At 38.9% G+C, this 18108-nt stretch overlaps 1 protein-coding gene across 3 annotated transcripts in view; it reads left to right on the top strand.

Moving 5' to 3' along the window:
• The window catches only part of SYT1 (synaptotagmin 1), a 360508-nt gene that overhangs the window by 76838 nt on the left and 265562 nt on the right, over positions 1–18108 (top strand). For 2 of the 3 annotated variants that reach the window (XM_075080749.1, XM_075080747.1), the window contains exon 2: positions 2415–2529. The gene's annotated coding sequence lies outside the window, so the exon portion shown is untranslated. Of the gene's footprint in view, positions 1–2414; positions 2530–18108 lie in introns of those variants that run through there. The other variant, XM_075080748.1, reaches the window with a different exon arrangement.

The raw sequence follows: 18108 nt of genomic DNA, 5'->3' as shown, positions 1-18108 counted from the left end.
GTGCTCAAGCTTCTCAGAACTCCTAAGGCTGGCTATGATAAACTCTTGGCATTCTTATGGAGTAACTCAATATACTCGCGTTTCAAGACAAAAAAGATAGAAAAAGAGTTTCCTGTGATGGCTCTTGATAGCTCATCTTGTGATGGGAAGGAACTAGCCCCAGCAATGAGAGCTGGGACGCTGCTGGGACCACAGTGGACAGAAGAGTACCAGCATGGGAGAAAAATGATCAGTGTTGGGCTGAGGAAAGAGTGATCGAGGCTTGGTGGGCCAAGGCAGTGGATTAATAGTGAATCTGGAGAATGGGAAGGGACATAAAAACTGGACGTGGAGTGGGAAATCAGGATGGACCAGACAAAAAGAGTGAGAATTGGCAGGAAGCTCTAGGGAAGACAGATTTAATAAGGAATTGGATACCCAGACAGAAAATGTAGAGCTGCCAACATACTGCCATTAGCTGGAGAGAACTGGGAGTGCTTAAGAAATGAGCCAGGAAGGCAGGAAAATGCAATTCAAAAGGAATGGTGCTTGGGTACATAGGAAAAAAACATACAGTATATTCTACATGTTCTAAAGAAAAAAAAGAAGGAAAAAAATGAGGATCCATTACTGGGTGTAAAAAGCTAGTGGATTTTTTAATCTTGAAAAAAATTCACCATGAAAATAATAATTTTATTTTGAGAAGCTACTCTATATGGTATATAAATTATAGAGCATTCACCGAATAGGAGGTGTGGACTCTTCAAATTCCTTTTAAAAAAACAGCCTATGCACTGGATAAGCATGGCTCCCTCCCAAAAAATAAGTAACTTAGAGACTGTCATAAAACATCAGAAAAAGGCTGAATTAAACTTTGAGTGCTTGACGTTGCAACAGTGCTTTTTTTTTATTAATGTTGTGGTTTGCATCTAATGAGTTTAATTTTACATTGTTGTTTTGATAAATAATTATATTCTATCCAGACAGCCACAAGGTACAAAGTAATTGTTGACTGTGAAAGCTGGAACATTTTTAACCAGCTTTTCCTGATATTTATTTCATTAAAACCCTAGGTCCTGGAGTCATTTGAGGATTTAGCCTTTCTTGTCTTTTCTGATGGAAAAGGGACATTGTGTGGTGGTGTAAATTCTCATTGTCCCATGACTTTGGTGACCGTAAACTCAACTGAATGCACGTTGTTGATATGGGCTTTATTCCCTAAAAAATGAGAAAGCAAATGAAAGGTATCCATATTTACAGAAAATTCAATCATTTTTACTGTTGTGGTTAACAATATTGATTTCTTAGTACTTAAGTAGTGAAAAATGAGAGCTACTCAAAATATTTTAATGAACTTTTGAATTATGCAATGCTATTGTTGTTTTTAAAAAAGTATCTTCAAGAATTTTTGCTGTTTTAACTATTACCAAGACCAGCAAAATGAAACAATGACAGTATTTCATACTAAGGAAAATAACCAAAAGTGCTACATGTAAGATAAGGGGACTGAGGACAGCCTTTACGGTGTATGATTAAGGTATTGGGTAAGGATTCAAGACATTTAAGGCTGAGAAGGTTCCTTAAACCAGACTCCTTGCGTGACATTCAGCATATTGTTTAATTTTGTGTACCTCAGCTTCCATCTGTAGAATAAATATGTTGATATAGCTTTACTGCTATCCGTTGCCTGTCTCAGGGATTTGATTTATAAAAATCTTAAAGATCTCTAGCAGTCTTGTTCAAACAACTTCCAGCACAGTAAGCATTCTGTCTTCACTGGAGCTTCTAGTCAGAGCTGTGGGGAAAAAGCGATGTCAAGTCTCTTAATTTACCAGAATGCAAGGCTCTATAGAAGGAAAATAGAAGAGCTGAGAAGGGGAAAAAAAAATATCGGCAGTATAATCTGAATATTTCTATGAAATTGTTCTAGTCTGAAGATTGGATTTACTTAAATAATTTTTGCCCCTTAATGCAAACTCTTTTGAAGTTGTCTGGTTGTGTATAGAAGTAGTTAAAAAATGCACAAGTATAAATCCATGTCTTTTTGATATCAGAAGAATTCGCTGAGCGTGCTAGGTTCAGGAACATTGTGGGATACAGCAGCAGGAAAACACAGTGTGTGTGAGATCACTGCAGTTCACCATGCTTGACTCACTTATGAAATCTACAGAAGTATGTAATATTGGAGCACACTAAGAAAACAATCCAAATGAGTCCATCATGAAAACTTGTTCACGTATTTTTTTTTTCTGTGTATCTTAACAATCTGATTAACTCTCATGATAATCAACTTCTGTCAATCAGCAGCTAAAGGGTACTGAACAAACAAAGTATAATTAAAGGAGTTTTTAAGTGGCAGTGTTTGTGGGCAAAGATGGAAAATACAGCTGCGTAGGTACAGGCAAGTGTTCACATGGAATGTCTTTCTTTTAAAGGGAGAAAAGAAAAGGGATTTTTTCTGAGCTGTGAAGAGACTAGAAACTGACTGAGAAAGCCTTCATTCAAGATTTCCCTTTGAAAAGAAAACTGCGTTGATGCCAATCATATAAGGTATTTTTAAAAAAACATGGATGCTGTTACCTTCCATACCTTGTTAAATGCTTTAATGTGTGGTGCTTTCTAAGAAATAAAATGGAGATAGTAAATAATTTAAAGAAATAGCTTTTTTCTGATGCAAAGTCTATTACATTAGTGAACGTATCATTTTGTGTTGATGCATCATATTTCATACTGACATGAAAGATGAAAAAAAAAAAACCCAGTTTATATACATTTGTTGACTGTTCAGGTCGTAGTTGTATTCCTTGCCTTCTCTCACCATCAACTCGCGTTTTATCAAATCCCAAGCTGTCATGGTTCATTATCCATAGATGATCTTGAGCAGCCTTGCATCAAAAAAAAATATGCTGTGGCATCTGCCATTGTGCACCACTATACAGATCACTTCTGAGTGAGGTTTGTCTTTGATTTATACATTCAGCTGTGTGTGTTCTTATTTTTTCACATGTGAATCTCTTAAGCAATGGAAACTGCATAAACTGCGCTACTGCGATTTTTCAGACTGTAGATATAACGTCTACCATGCCTTTTTATCTAACGAGTTCCATTTGAGTTAATGCTTGTACAACTCAGTCTCCACCAGGCATTCACGTTGTTTCTGTAGTCATTCCATAAGCTCCTGTATTAGCGATGTAGATAGCACATTGAAATCTGCAGCTGTGATTGTAGTATCAGTCTTGCATTCTGGAGCTTACATTTTGACTCTTCTGATTTTAGGAGCCAGAAATGGAATTTATGTCACGATTGTATTAATAGAGAGCAATAATGTCCAGATATAAATATCTTTACTAAGGAAGTCTTTATTTCCTGTAAGGTAATTATATTGGTAAGAGGCTATTATTCTTTTTTGAAAGAAAATTAGTAAAAATGCACAGTGCTCATAGATATTAGTAAATAAAAGTCCTCTTCATTCCTCTAAGTTCCATCTCTGTTTAACTATTGTTGTAAGGGGAAAAGGAACATTATTTTTTTTTTAATATATATTCTAAGGTCATTTCATTGCTATTATGTTTTGGTGATACCACATTTGGAAATTAATTTATTATACTGCTACTGTTACATCTGAAAATATTTGTTTCAACAGTCAACAGTGAAAATGTATTATTACCCATTTTAGCTTTGTTTCGGTACTTCTTGACTTGGTAACTGTTTGAAATTAATCGAAGAAGCTGTTTTTAGGAAATCGCATGGATGCTTTTCTGAATATGTTAAATCTAAGTAGCATTGCTTGCTACAGCCTAGATAGGCTGTCTTCATCCAGTTGCTTTGATGTTTTCTCCAGGGATGAGGAGAGTAAGAGAAACAATCTTGTTCTATTAAGATTCCTTCCCAGGCTTGATGCAATTTCAGTGAAACATTATGCTAAACCCACTCCTTTTTACAGAGAAAAAGACTTTCCGTATAGTCTGAAGACACTTACAGGACTTCAGTTTGCATGTCAGGGTTCCCATACCAATTAATTGTTTATACGTGCGAGGGCTTCATTTGGGTTAGAGCTTTTCATGCTTTTTCTGTTTGTGCAGATGTTTCACAGAGAGCTTGTGGAAGTGGGCATCATTCACAGGTCAAATGAAAAGCAGCAACATATAAAGACAATGAAATGTTAGGGCACTTCTCAATGAAAGTTCACAAAACAAGTGAAAAGCCACATGAAAATGCAAAGCTATATGTCCTTGAAGTAAACTGTCCCCACAGAAAAGAACTCACTTGGAAAGAATAACACTATTCTTCTGTGCTGTAGAGCAGATTGTTGCGAGACTAACTCTCAATGTGACTTTAGCAGTGGCTGTCATTCTGCCCAAAGCCTGCCTTTTATTTTCAGTAGTAAACCACAATGCATCTCTGCTGAGTGTGCAAAAAGGGGGAGAGAGCGAGAGAGAGACTGAAAAAAAATATTTTTTTTCTAATTCCCCTGCATCTGTTCCTGTTCCACCAAAACTTGCAAATGAATTTTGATTGAAGTAGTAGTGTGTTAATCACAGCGATAGAATTAATTTCCATCTCTGTTCACTATCATGCGTGTCTCAGTTACAGACAGTTTCTTCTGAGAATAAGAAATACTGCCTATGAATGTGTCTGGGAGTAAGTCAACAATGTTGTAACTCAAACTAATTTAAATGAAGGCACATGTTTTGGGATCTGAAAGTTGAATTTCCATTTGAACAATAGCTTCAAGGACTTGCGTGCATGTTTGACTGTCTCGTGCCCTGGGGTGGATTGCTGCTAAAGAGATTACCCACGTATACCTATGAGCTACAATAAGATTCACAAGAATGTGAAATAGAATAAAGTTGTCTGCAAGGTAAATATGATGGGGAAGAGCAAATCAAAGCAAAAAATGGAATAAGAATAAAACTAGGGGAATTTAAGACAACCTACACCAGGAACTTAAGGATGCAACGAAACCTGAGGATCTGATGCACAAATCTGAACCAGAAATGCTTCTTAGTCTGTCATCCAAGTCAAAGACTTTGGTAGCTCTCTCAGTGTTGTTGATGTCTATATAATACATTACAAATTGGGTTAAAGGGGATGCTGTAATAAACAGAGTCAGTAGGAAATATCTTCTGAGACTTTTTGAGTATTAGGATGTGCTTACTGAAACACAAAATAATTGCAGATAGTTAAGTGTTACAAGAAGTCTTCCTATTTAAAAAAATCCATTAAATTGGTAAAAATATTCCTTTAAGTGTTTTAGATGCAATTTATCTTTAATACTACCTTCCATTTAGAAATCTTTATGGTGTGTTAATTGTGGTGTTATTTTTTGCTCGTATTTGATGATAGTAACAAGGGTGAAAATAGTTCTCCTATTACAGGAACTCCTACTTCCACTGAAGTTGCTTTGGACATTCTAGAAATTCAGAGTGCTGCTCAGGCCAGCACAGAGGGAATCCCCACAGAGCACAGAGGAAGGCTGTAAATAGTACCAGTCCAGAATCAAGAGGCCCCAGACCAACCAGTCTCAATGGTCTGACCCCATTTAATTCAAGAAACCATGCCAGCTGATAGCAAGGCTCTTTCGAGTTCTTTCTCCTTTTCTTGCCTTAGGAGTATTTTGTTTCTAGCCCATTTGTGAAAGCAAAGAAGAAATCCTGGAGTCCCCATCTCATTTTCATGCTTGTAAAACTCCGTTAACTGTGATGGAGCATGTAGGGCTACAAATAAAACTTCATTTCAGTCAGTGAGGTTGGCTGGTGGAGAAAACTGGTTCTCAGTTTTAGGACTTACAATCACCATACTTTGGTAAAAGAAAACATCATATAAACCCATATTAAATATCTCCCCACAAGGCAGAGGATGTTACCTATGTGTTCTTTGAATTGTTTGAGAAAAATTATACTTTCCCAACTTACTCTGGGGTTTTTTTTTTGGTCTTTTAAATAATTTTAGTACATTTCTATAGGTCATATGTGTTATATAGGTCACCAAAGTCCTATCTATTGGGAAGATGTTCACGTTTTATCATGGGACTGTTTGAGAGTCAAGGACTAAGGCATTGTTGCAACGAACACCAAAATTATAAGTGAACAATGTTGCCACAGTTTGCAGACTTGTCTCAGAGCAAAGGTTGATAGACTGTAAACCTGGCTCTGAAAATATAAATATTTGCACTATTTCTTTTTCATTTTTTCTGTATTCTTTTTCTGACCTTTTTTCTGAACTAAGACTTGCCGTCATTCCTCTTTTGGGACCAACATTTCACTGATAAATGAAAATCCCTAGGCTGTAGATGGATACATCTTGCCTGCTTTAACCATTTCCGTCTTAAAGGTAAACCATTAAGCAACAATGAAAATTGAATTTTGCATAGATCTGTGCTGCATGCATCCATTAAAAATAAGGAGAGCAATAAATGCAAAAAATCACTTCAATTAATTTGTTGAAACTTATTAAACTGTGTATAACTTCCTTAGTTGATAATTTTATCTTACACTGGCAACACAGGCTGCAGTGAGATTTCTGGGTTTTGGTGGCTGAATACGAATCAGACATACCAAGGACTTTTTTTGGGGAAAAGAAAATTTCACGAAGTAATATAGTTAAGTGCAGGTCTTACTCTCCCTATAAGAAAGAATAAAATTGCTGGTGAAAAAAAAGGCTTCTTTCTTCCCACAGTGCTGCATTTATTGTATTACTGTCTTAACTGGCAGCAATTACACATAAGCTGTTAAACAAAATGAGAACAATCAAACAGTCAGCTCACTGAGCCAGAGGTGGTACTTGGAGTTACCTTGCTGTTTCTCCCACTCAATCTCAGCATCGCTGATGGTCAGAAAATAGATGCTCATTCTGCTGCATATGTTTATGTGGCTGGGAGGGACATGACTTTTCTTTCCTTTTTGGCAGACAAGAAAGAAACTAAAAACTCTTGGGGGAAAAAAAAATAGATTTATGAGGAAAGTATGCACCTACATGTGCACACCATACCTGGGAAGAGTATTGTGTTTTGTAACTGGCTGGATTAAAGGCCCACTAGATTACGACAGGTTGAAACCAAGAAGGTGGCAAAATTCAAAACAGTTCTGAATTTATATGGTATGAGAATCGTAACAGTAAATTCTTGCAAGACTTTAGGGGGAATAAAAAAAACCCAAACCACTTGTAGGGCAAAATAAATGGGTAAGTGGGTAGGGTGTTCTTTCGTGGAATGAATTATGTTCCAGATAACTACTGCAGGAGGTCATGCATGGTTTTTTTAATAATCGATGCTGTCATTTGTTAGGATACAAGATCAGGTAGTCCATAAATTTAGTTTGGTTCAGAAAGTCCTCTTGTCCTGTCACAGGTTTGGTCAAGTGATATAGAAAAAATGCTGTGACAAATTGGCTCAAGAAAAGCCAACAGGATATTTCTGGCGATCTTTACATCTGAATAAATTAGGTTAGACATTTTAAGAAACTGCAGTGTAAATATAGGGGAAGAGCTGTAATCCAGGTCTAATAAGGATAGTTATTTTCTGAGCTCCATTGGAATCATGAGCCTGAAACAGTTGGAGGGTGTAGTTTCATGATAGCGTAAAATCACATTTTGCTGGATGTGGTGATCTTACGCTCCCTTTTTGTTCCAGCACTAAAAGGTTAACAGAGTAGTTTCCAGCCAGATCAGTCTTATTGCAGCCACGCAAGGAACAGTGCAGTGGTGTGCGTGTGGGAGGTAGAGCAGCGTCTCTTGGCAGCAGCAAAGCCTCTAAGCAGCTTCTGAAACCACTCCAGAACTTTGAACCTTCACAGAAGGTGCAGGGGGCAGTGGGTGCTGACACCGCCATTTACTTTCTAGGTACCAAGTACTGCTCACCGCACTAATAGCAAGTGTGCTTAGCATTGTAATGAAGAATGAGCTTCAGACACTTTCCTATAATTGGACTACCCAAATTAGTAAAAATCAGTTCCCAAATTTGATCCCCAAGTGTGGTGGGTTGACCTCGGCTGGCTGCCAGGCTCTCATCCAGCCTCCCCAGCAGAACAGGGGAGAAAATAAGATGGAAAAGCTTGTGGGTCAAGATAAAGACAGGGAGGTTGCTTACCAATTATTGTCACAGGCAAAACAGACTCGACTTGGGGAAGTTTAATTGCCAATTAAAATAAATTTGGATGGTGAGAAACAAAGACAAAAGCTAAAACACCTTCTTCCCTTGTTCCCAGGCTGACCTTCATTCCTTCATTCCCACCTCTTCTGCCTCCCCGCTGCTGATCAGTGCAGGGGGATGGGGAATGAGGGTTGTAGTCAGTTCACAACACTTTGGCTCTACTGCTTTTCCCTCCTCATAGTTTGCCCCTTCTCTAGGATGGGGTCCTGCATGGGCTGCAGTCCTTCAAGAAGTGCTCCAGTGTGGTGTCTGCATGTGCTGCAGCTCCTTCAGGGCATATCCACCTGCCGTGTCCGCATGGGACTTATCCATGGTCTTCTCCATGGGCTGCTGGGGAATCACTGCTCTGGCCCCTGGAGCACCTCCTTCCTCTCCTTCTCTCACTTTGGTGCTTACAGGGCTGTTTCTCACATTTTTACCCCTCACTCTCAGTGCCAGGCATTTTTTTACCCTTTCTTACATACAGTTTTCCCCGAGGTGCCGCCACCATGGCTGCAGGGCTCAGCCGTGCCCTGGGGTGGGTGGGTTGGAGCCGGCTGGAGCCGGCTGTGTCCGGCTCAGGGCAGCCCCGGCCTCTCCCCACAGAGGCCGCCCCACAGACCCCCACGGCCAGCGCCCGGGCACCGGCACCCAGGACACCAAGTTGTCTCTGAAGCAGTTTAAGCAGCCAGTGAAAGCAAAGGTCATTTCCTCAGAATACTCTTGAAAATTTGAGGGTTTTCTTCCTAAACTGGTCTCTCAGACGCCTATTTTCCAGTAGTATAACAGTACTGATTGCATGGGAGCTCTTCTTTCTAAATGCCTCTGTAAGTATAAACAGAAGAAATCCCATCATGTATTTTAAGGAATTTTATTTTTTTTCCTTTTCAGCGGGGCTGTGCTTATGGTAGATATGAAGTTATTTTCTCTGTTATGTTTTTGTATTTATGCATTAGCAATATTAGGTGTTTGTGCTAGAAATGAAAACTAGTAGTTTATTTATTCTTGCCACAGTACAATTTGCAGCCCTTCTGTCATGCAACCAAGCAAGTTCATTGCGCAGATCATGTTGTGACAGAATTTTGCCTTTAAGTTTTAATATATGGTATTGAAAAAAAAAAAAAGAAATCTTATTTTCCTTCCTCTAAAATATTCAAAAATATTTGCCTTGCATATCACATTTAATCCAAACTTTATATGTCCAAGATGTGCAAAGCATGGAAGGGAGAGAAATGGGTGCCAGAGGAGAGTCGCACTGTGGACTCTGGCAGGTTCCCAGCTGGCAGGCGGGATGGGGACGGCCAGGTCTCCGGCTTGAGTCAGGCAGATCTGCTGCATCCCTTCTGGTGCCCACCTCTCCTTCTGGGGACGCCTGTTCTCTGGACCGTTGGTTAGGAGGCTGTGCTGAGATACATTCATCCTCTACTGTTCTCCCACTAATTTTTTTGGCAATCTGGGTGAATACCAATTCCTGCTTCATTATTTATAACATCTGTCTCTCAGTGTCAGAAAGGTGGTAGCCCAACCAGAGTGATACATTGTCCTTTACAGCATGACAAACTGGTTGGAACTGTTGGCACAAACAACTGGTTTATTTTTGTTCTCACATTAAAAAAAGATGTGATATGGAATCTTGTATGTTTTAAAAATACAAATTCTTATCTGTGTCTGACAGATCACATTGCTATGAGAAGTCCAAAATTTGTGGTTTTCTCTAAAATTTAATTATGTGGCACTTTCCAACAGCAGCTTGTCTACTACTGACATGTAGAATTTCATTTTATTCCAACATCTTTTGTGTATATGTCTCCTTGATGTTGATAACAGTGGCTCATGGTAATGCTTATCTTCTTTTGATTCTGAAAATGTAATAAAGAAGGAAAATACAAAGTAATAGCTACATGCATTAGTTAGGCAGGCATCGATCAAGTCTTTGCATCAGACTTAGCTTTTCAGATATCTCAAGAAACAGAGATCATAAAAGCAGCTTTAGCATGGCAAACATGCATGCCCAGAAAACCAAATAAATCATTGTCCAAACAAGGAATGAAGCAAGACAGATCTGTCTTGCTCACTCCTGAGTTTCTTTGTTTCCTTTTTCAGATAGTTTTCTGAAAAAATTCTTTATTGCTAATTACCCTGGCTACCTCTCTTCGTAGCTACCAAGATAGGACTCTTCAAGGTAGGTGAGGCTTGGTTCCATTCCCCAGACTCCGTGGGATATGATGGGGATAGGAAGTCAATGCAAAGAGGGAAAATAGCCTTAATAATCTGTTGTTTACAGATAAGAGTAGTCAGCTGGGGAAAAAGTGTAGAATTGCAAATATATAGAACTCGATCTCATCTGTAAAAGAAATCCGTCATTCAAGATCTAGAGATATAAATACAAGCAACCGTAGGCATAACTCTTGCTCCTTACTTTCCAATTTAAATGAGTGAAAATACTGGATATTGATACGTAGGACATGTTCATATACCTGAGTTTGGTCTGCACTTGTGGATAATGAAATGGATAATAAGTACATCCTGGTGTACTTATGTGTACATATTGGGAGTATTTGGGGTAAGATGTAAATGCATCATAGAAAAATAGGAAATTTTGATGGTTTTTATGTTCTAACATATGCAGTTTTATTTGTACAATGTTTGCAAGACACGGTATCTTTTTTGTGTGTTTTTTTTTTTTAGCATATACTTCTATATTGTACAGTGCTGTATGTGCACAATGATCCTGCTATGGAGTTTTGACTTTGTAACTCTTGGTCTGAGCAGCCAGATTCAGTGCTGACTGAATATTGCATGGAGAAACCTGCATGTTTCCTTGGCAGGATATCTGATTTGATGAGAAGAACAGTGGCAATCTGCTTTATATTGTGGGAAAACTATAAGTATTTTTGGCTTTCTGATAGGCTGTCAATAGGCTTTGATAGGAGCAGTAAACAAGTTTAAGCTATGCTGTGTGCCACAGAAGAGTCTGCACGGTGTGGCCTGCTTCTCAGGAGGAGCAGAGAGAGAAACCGGGATTTTCTGAGCTCATCATATGATTATTTAAAAGCTTGTATGAAAGACAAAGCAAAGGGGGTACAGCTGTGTGAAAGCCATATCCCTGATGATCACATCACAGGTGAGGAGGATGTATACCCACTGATCAGGGACTATATATTTTCCCTAGGCAGAAGCAGCTATATTGAGTAGCTAAGGCTGTTTGCATTTCAGATCACCGACCAGGTCCTGCTTGTGTGGCGGCTTCCAATTTGGGTATTATGGTGTCACCAACAGGGGACCTCCTGGCCAAAGCACATGAGCAGCTAGAACTAAAGTAAAAAGCTCTGAAACAACCATCCATCACTCCTCACATACCCCGGCCAGTGTCCAAGAGAGGACATGGCATACACACTGGCCAGTGCCTTTTTTTTTCTGTGTGTATGTGTGTGTATAAGAGAGAATGGACAGGAAGATCAGTTATGGCGAGTGTCAGCACAGCCAGCAGGTGGGACAATCAAGACATCTGGTACATTGGCTTTTGTAAGTAAGGTTTAAAGTATACTGGAATAGTACTAAAAAAAGTTACAGAGGGAGCAGGTGGAGACAGGAGAGGGAGCTTCCATCTTGTCATGCTGTTCCATCTCCGTGTTAGGAACAGATGGCTGCAGTGAAACGGGATTCCTTTCCATTCTGTAACCCTGAATGCCATTTAAAAAAGAAATGTAGTTTTTGTGGCGAAATTACCGACATAGAGGTAGAGAATGCAGATCTACTTTTCAGGGACAGAAGAGATACGTGACAGCACATGGACGTCCTTAGAATATGTGATTAGTTTTGACAGGGAAGATGCAAGTTAGCTTTACTGTATTTTGTGAAAGACAGCTGATACTAGTTTTATTTGACAGCAGAAGTCCAACCTGCATCAGTTAGAATTTCCTTGCACTGCAGCAAATAACAACAGTTAAGATTGGCAAATTGTTTCAGCACAAAGTGGCTATACATGAAGGGTGTTGGCTGCAAAATTTCATTCCACTGCTGCAAAACTGTATGTAATTCATATATGAGGGTAGGCCCTGACATATCTGTAAGCTCAAACTCATTTTGTAAATAAACCATTGTTTACAACATAGTAATGTACAGATTAAAAAAAAATCTTTTCAATCTCTTTCTCTACTGCTGTGCGTTCTGCTGCTTCTTTTTCCACTAGCAAACAAATGGTTATTTCTAGATTAATACATTCTTCATATGTGCTGCTGAAGAGAGAGAGATTCAGATCATGCTACTGTGAACAGTGTTTTAAAATGTGCATTTGATTGTAGTTTACAAATGGCATGGAAGGCAACCAACCTTGAAAGTCTCTGCCCTGTGTTCGTTGTCGAGAATGTTACATAATAAATGTGAGAAACATATATTTGTGCATGCAGCTGTACATCTATAATGCTCGCTCATGCTTATGGCTGCTCAGGTGTGTGTGTTCTCTTGTAGCATGAGGAAGTTGTTTAGATAATGCTAACCTGCCAGTTTTGCAGTTTGGTGTCTGAGAGTCAGCTGCTTCCATTACAAATCAATATATTCTTTGTAAATAGGAAGGACGCGAGAGATATCATTGAGTTGGGTAATTTTTACATTAACTTTTGCATCCTACTCTTTTGCGTGTCTTACTGTTGTCTACTAGCAGCCTGCAATTTGACGACACCATTTGAAAACCTCTTTTCATTTTGTTTTGTTGACAATGACATAGGATATGCTATTAATCCAGCTTTTGGGGAAAAAAAAATTGTTGAGATCCAAAGTAAACAGTGGCACGGTAACCGTGGCACTGTGAACAAACTGGTTTGAATAAAATGATAGCTGATTCAAACTCTTTGTCCATGGAAAATTTGAAAATGTAAAAAGTTCAAGCATGCAGGTGTGTAAGTGTTAAGACCATGTTCTGCCACTTCTCCAAGGATCGTTTCCTCCCGCTTGGGTGGTGGCAGCAGTACTTGGCAGCCCTTCCTGGCCTACAATACCACTTTTTGAGAGGTGCGGGTGCCTGGTGGGGGATCTCCTGCATAACTTGTTTCTGGGGGTATTCTTCTGAATTTCTGAATTCTCTGATTGAGTATTTCTTGGATTACAAACTCTTTACAGGGAGGGAGGATGTTTTACTCATATGTAAGTAATTTCAGTGAAATCCAGGAGTTCCTTTCTCTTTTCAAATACAGGTTAGCAGTATTTGAATTGTGTTTCACATAGGCGTCACAGCCAGCTCTCTGATATACCCTGAGGTTTACAGACAAGGATAAATGTCTAAAAATTAGTAGCATAAAAGCATCCAAAATAAGTTTTCTTAACCAAATTCAAGTGTTGCATACAGATCTTGTGAAAGGATGACACCCTGAAATACACATTGTATCCCACCTGAGAATCATTGAGCCAATTTTTTTGTGTTTGGTTATGTTGGTTTTAGTGGAACAATTTGTGGATTAAGATGCTAGCCAAACACACTAGTCACTGTCATCAACTAATGAACTCAGTGCTTGGCTAGGACTGAAGATAAATCTGAATCTAGTTAAAATTACAACATGATGTTCATTAGCTTCAGCAAGGGTAATTTCTGAGACAAAGTGTTGCTATCACCCAATGTGTTAAATAAGCAGTTGGACTAAGCAGGTGGTGGGCAGAGATCAATGAGTTTCCATTAAACAATAGGTAATTTCTCAGTAGGAAATTACTCACATTCCCAAAAAGGGGAACATACCAAATTTCTTCTGCTGGTATATAGTTGTAAGAAATCTGCCGGTCAAGTATGTGTGCTCTAGAAACATGAAGAGGCAGAAAACCTTACAGACATTTTGAAGGGTGATGATTATTCTCGTATTTATTACCAGAAAGGTAATTATTTATTCTGATATACCTCAAGGCTTCATTGTGCTTGATGCTGCACGCATGTAAGATCTCAGCTTTACACTGAAGTTCACCACTAACTTATTTGTATGATGAATGTTTCCCGGTACTACAGCAGAATTGTAAAATACCACTCTTACGAATGATACTAAGTCTATAGAAGATTGACTTGCCTGGTTGACATGGGGCGGGCGGTAGACATTGTCTGCCTGGACTTCTCCAAGGCTTTTGATACATTTCCCCACAGTCTCCTGGAGAAATTAATGTGTTGTGGTCTGTGCAGCGGGTGAATTGGCTGACAGGCCGCACCCAAAGGGTGGTGGTAAATAGCTCTTTTTCAAACTGGCAACCTGTCACAAGTGGGGTCCCCCAGGGATAAATATTGGGCCCAATGTTATTCAACATATTAATAAGTGATTTGGATAGTGGGATCAAGTGTAGCCTGATGAAGTTTGTGGATGACACCAAATTAAGTGGGAAAGTAGACACTCCAGAAGGGAGAGCTGCTCTGCAGGAAGATCTGGATAGGCTGGAAGAGTGGGCCAGCAAGAACCTTATGAAGTTCAACAAGGAGGATTGTAAGGTCTTGCACCTGGGAAAACATAATCCAGGAGTGCAGCACAGACTGGGAGCCACCTGGCTGGAGAGCAGCTCTGTGGAAAGGGACCTGGGGGTCCTGGTGGACAGGAAGCTCAACATGAGCAAAAATTGTGCTGCTGCGGCCAAGAAGGCCAACAGGATGCTGGATTCCATCAAAAAGGGTATCGCCAGCAGAGAGAAAGAAGTCGTCATCGCGCTCTACTCAGCGCTTGTCAGGCCACACCTGGAGTACTTTGTACAGTTCTGGTCCCCCTATACAAAAAGGGTGTGGACGGCCCGGAAGGGGTCCAGAGAAGGGCCACCAAGATGATCAAAGGACTGGGAAGCCTGGTGTACGAGGATAGGCTGGGAGAACTGGGTTTGTTCAGCCTTGAGAAAAGGAGGCTTAGAGGGGATCTCATCACTGTGTACCAGTACTCAAGGGGTAGTTACAAAGAAGATGGAGTCTCCCTTTTTACAAGGTGTCCCATGGAGAGGACAAGGGGGAATGGACACAAGTTGCTCCTGGGGAGATTCCGATTGGACACAAAAGGAAAATTTTTCACAGTGAGGACAGTCAACCATTGGAATAATCTCCCCAGGGAAGTGGTTGACTCGGCCATGTTGGTCACTTTCAAGAGTCGTCTGGACAGGGTGCTGGGCCATCTTGTCTAGCCTGTGCTCTTTCTAGAAAGGTTGGACTAGATGATCCCTGAGGTCCCTTCCAACCTGTGATTCTGTGATTTCTTCATCTACTTATATCTGCTTATGTAGAATTTTGAGGGGAAAAAGGTGTAATGGATAAGGATGCAGATATGGATACGTTACTCAGCCTTTTTGATTAAACCTTGTACAAAACTCATTATATAATTTGAGGGAAAAAAAATCCTTTATCTTTGCTTTTCATTTAGCCACATCATGGCCTATTTCAGACTCAAAGCAGAAATGTTAATAGTGGGAGATGTTTTCCCAACATTTCTAATTATTTGTCTCAAGTTTTACATGCTGTATTTTTTGTTATGTGTATCAAAGTTAATTCAGCAGTCCCTGAAGTTGTTCTTCCACTAATATGTAACCTAATAGTGAGTGGATTGAAGTGAGATGACCTGAGGAGGGATGGGTTTGTGTCTTCACCCTTCTGATAGATGGTATCTTCCCTGAGAACATCATGTCCAACCAGTTAATTTGCTTTAGTCTGTCTTCAGTTTACCACAATGCATTAGTGTTTAAAAACTGGTGGGCATTTCAGGAGCTGGCCGATGAGACATCAGTTGTCCTTGCCTGGAGGGTAGAGAAAGATGTCTGAAGAGCAGGGCAGAGGGCAGGAGGTGATTATACTTTCTGCCATTCAGTTATTCCATCTAGCCATCACAAGTATGTGGAATTGGATAAAACTTCCTGAATTTTTAAACACAAATGGTTACGTTGGTAATCATTCCTGTCTTGATTTGAGAGTATCTTGCACCTACCCAAGATGGTAATTTACCGAAGACGGCAAAAACACTCTGCCATAATGTGATATGAATGAGGGGTAAGAAAAAATAGATAGTTATAATAGATAAATAATAGATCATTGTAGATCATTACTCTTTCCTGAGGCTTTTACAGACAGATCCAATAGATGTAGAATGGGTGCAGAATGACGGTGCCTCTGCATGTTGGCACTGCTTTCTGTCAACCAATTTCTAGTCTGCTTCATATGTAGATAGTAATGAAAAAAATTTATAGTGAATTGCTGTGGCAGTGTTTTTTAATATTAAAAATGAAACAATTTTTAACCGTGTTAAGACGGCAGTATAATTTTTTTATCTCATGATGTGAAGCTTACCTTATCAATATGGTGGAATTTTTTTTTTGTTTTGGTGGTTTGGTTTGGTTTTTTAACCAAACTATGGTGGGTTTTTGTTTTGGAGGGGGAGGCTTTTGTTCCATTTTAAAAAAGTAAGATTGTTTAATTTGCATGGATTAAGATGAATGATAGGGTTAACCAACAGGTTTGCGTTAGAAAATGTCATGGTTTTGTAATTTTTTTTCAATAAATCTTTAATGAGCTACATAATAAGAAAAGTTACAGTTTTAGGATGCAGGGCACAGCAGGAAATTTCCAAATTACTATTTTATAAATCTAGTATATATGGTATTGGTTATGCTACAGAAATTCTTAATTAAAACCACTTTAAAATAGTTTCACTCTAGATGCAAATTTTGGAAGAAATTGTATGGAAAGAGTCACTTTCATAAGGGAATAAAACATGTCAGAGCAGTGTCCCAATAGTTTCTTTGGAGCCATAAATTAAAACTCGTCATGCCACATGCTTTCTACTTATTCTTCATAATTTACTTTCATGAATAACTTTGTCTTGTAGATATGGTTTTGGAGAAGGAATAGAAATATATTTCTAGCTTCAAAATGAAAGACTCAGTATGCTCTTTCTAACCCTCAAAGACTAATTCCTGTCTGTGCCTTTTTTGAAGGTATGCTTAGAATAAATTTTTTTTTCAGTAACTGCTTTGTTTGCTGATCTTGAAACTATGTGGCTCTTGAGCATTAACTTCCAAATTCAGGTGATTATACTGTAAACAATCTGATTCTGTATTTATTGAGTTGCCCTGAACTCTTGCCTCCAGCTGATTCAATTTATATTCCATGTCAACATTAGCAGTGCATGTAGTATAGCCTTGCTAAACACTAAGTTTATTTGATGATTACATTGTCTTTGCCGCTAAATTCTTATGGGAGACTCAGAAGAATGTCTTGTCCTTCACTCATCCTTACAAACCTGAGGAAAGGAGTAACTAAAGTTCTTTCTACATCATTAATTTGTTCATTAAAATCGTGTTTATGTCTCTGCGTGTATATATATTGAATACTTCCATAGCTGCATTTTTTTCCTATGTTTGCAGAAGAGTGGTTGGAGTGTGTGTGTACATACACACAGAGATGTTCCCCTTTGCTTATGTGTATATGTATAGGCATGTGGCAATCTTTAGCAGTCTGTTGATTATATAGGGATAAATTTGGTTTTCAAGATTGCAGAGGTCAGTCCTGAGGTTATACTAGAACTTTTCTATATGGCAGCCACAGCCATAATGTATCTCACACCATATTTATAGAGTCAATAATACAGAAAAAGGTAGTTCTTTAGTTTTTGTAGTAGATTTCAAAACACATTCAGCAACGGGAATATCTACTTCAAACAAGTGTAATCCAGTAAAGTGTAGCTAATTAAGTTGTCTATAAAGTAAAAAAGATCTCATCTAATTTTTTTTATCTTTTAACATTGCCATTTTGTTTGCAATGGAATGAGAATTGTTCATATGTTTATGAGCAGAAAGCTCAGTAATATTTTCAGTGAGTGGGGAGTGAGAGCCAATTTTGTCTTGCATCTACTGAGAGTTCTGGCCCCCCAAAATATTTTACGGGTAGGGATAACTTATATACTGCATGGAGCCATTCATAAGATTTTGGTAGAAGCCTACAACCTAGTATGAAATAAGAATAGCAGACAAAATATGTGAAAATGTTTGTACTACAAAGTGTTAGTTAA

This window comes from Phalacrocorax aristotelis, chromosome 1 (genome assembly GCF_949628215.1).
Source record: "Phalacrocorax aristotelis chromosome 1, bGulAri2.1, whole genome shotgun sequence".
In the NCBI taxonomy this organism is placed as follows: domain Eukaryota; kingdom Metazoa; phylum Chordata; class Aves; order Suliformes; family Phalacrocoracidae; genus Phalacrocorax; species Phalacrocorax aristotelis.
Note: the sequence above shows the minus strand (reverse complement) of the source record. Positions and strands in the feature narration are given on the sequence as shown.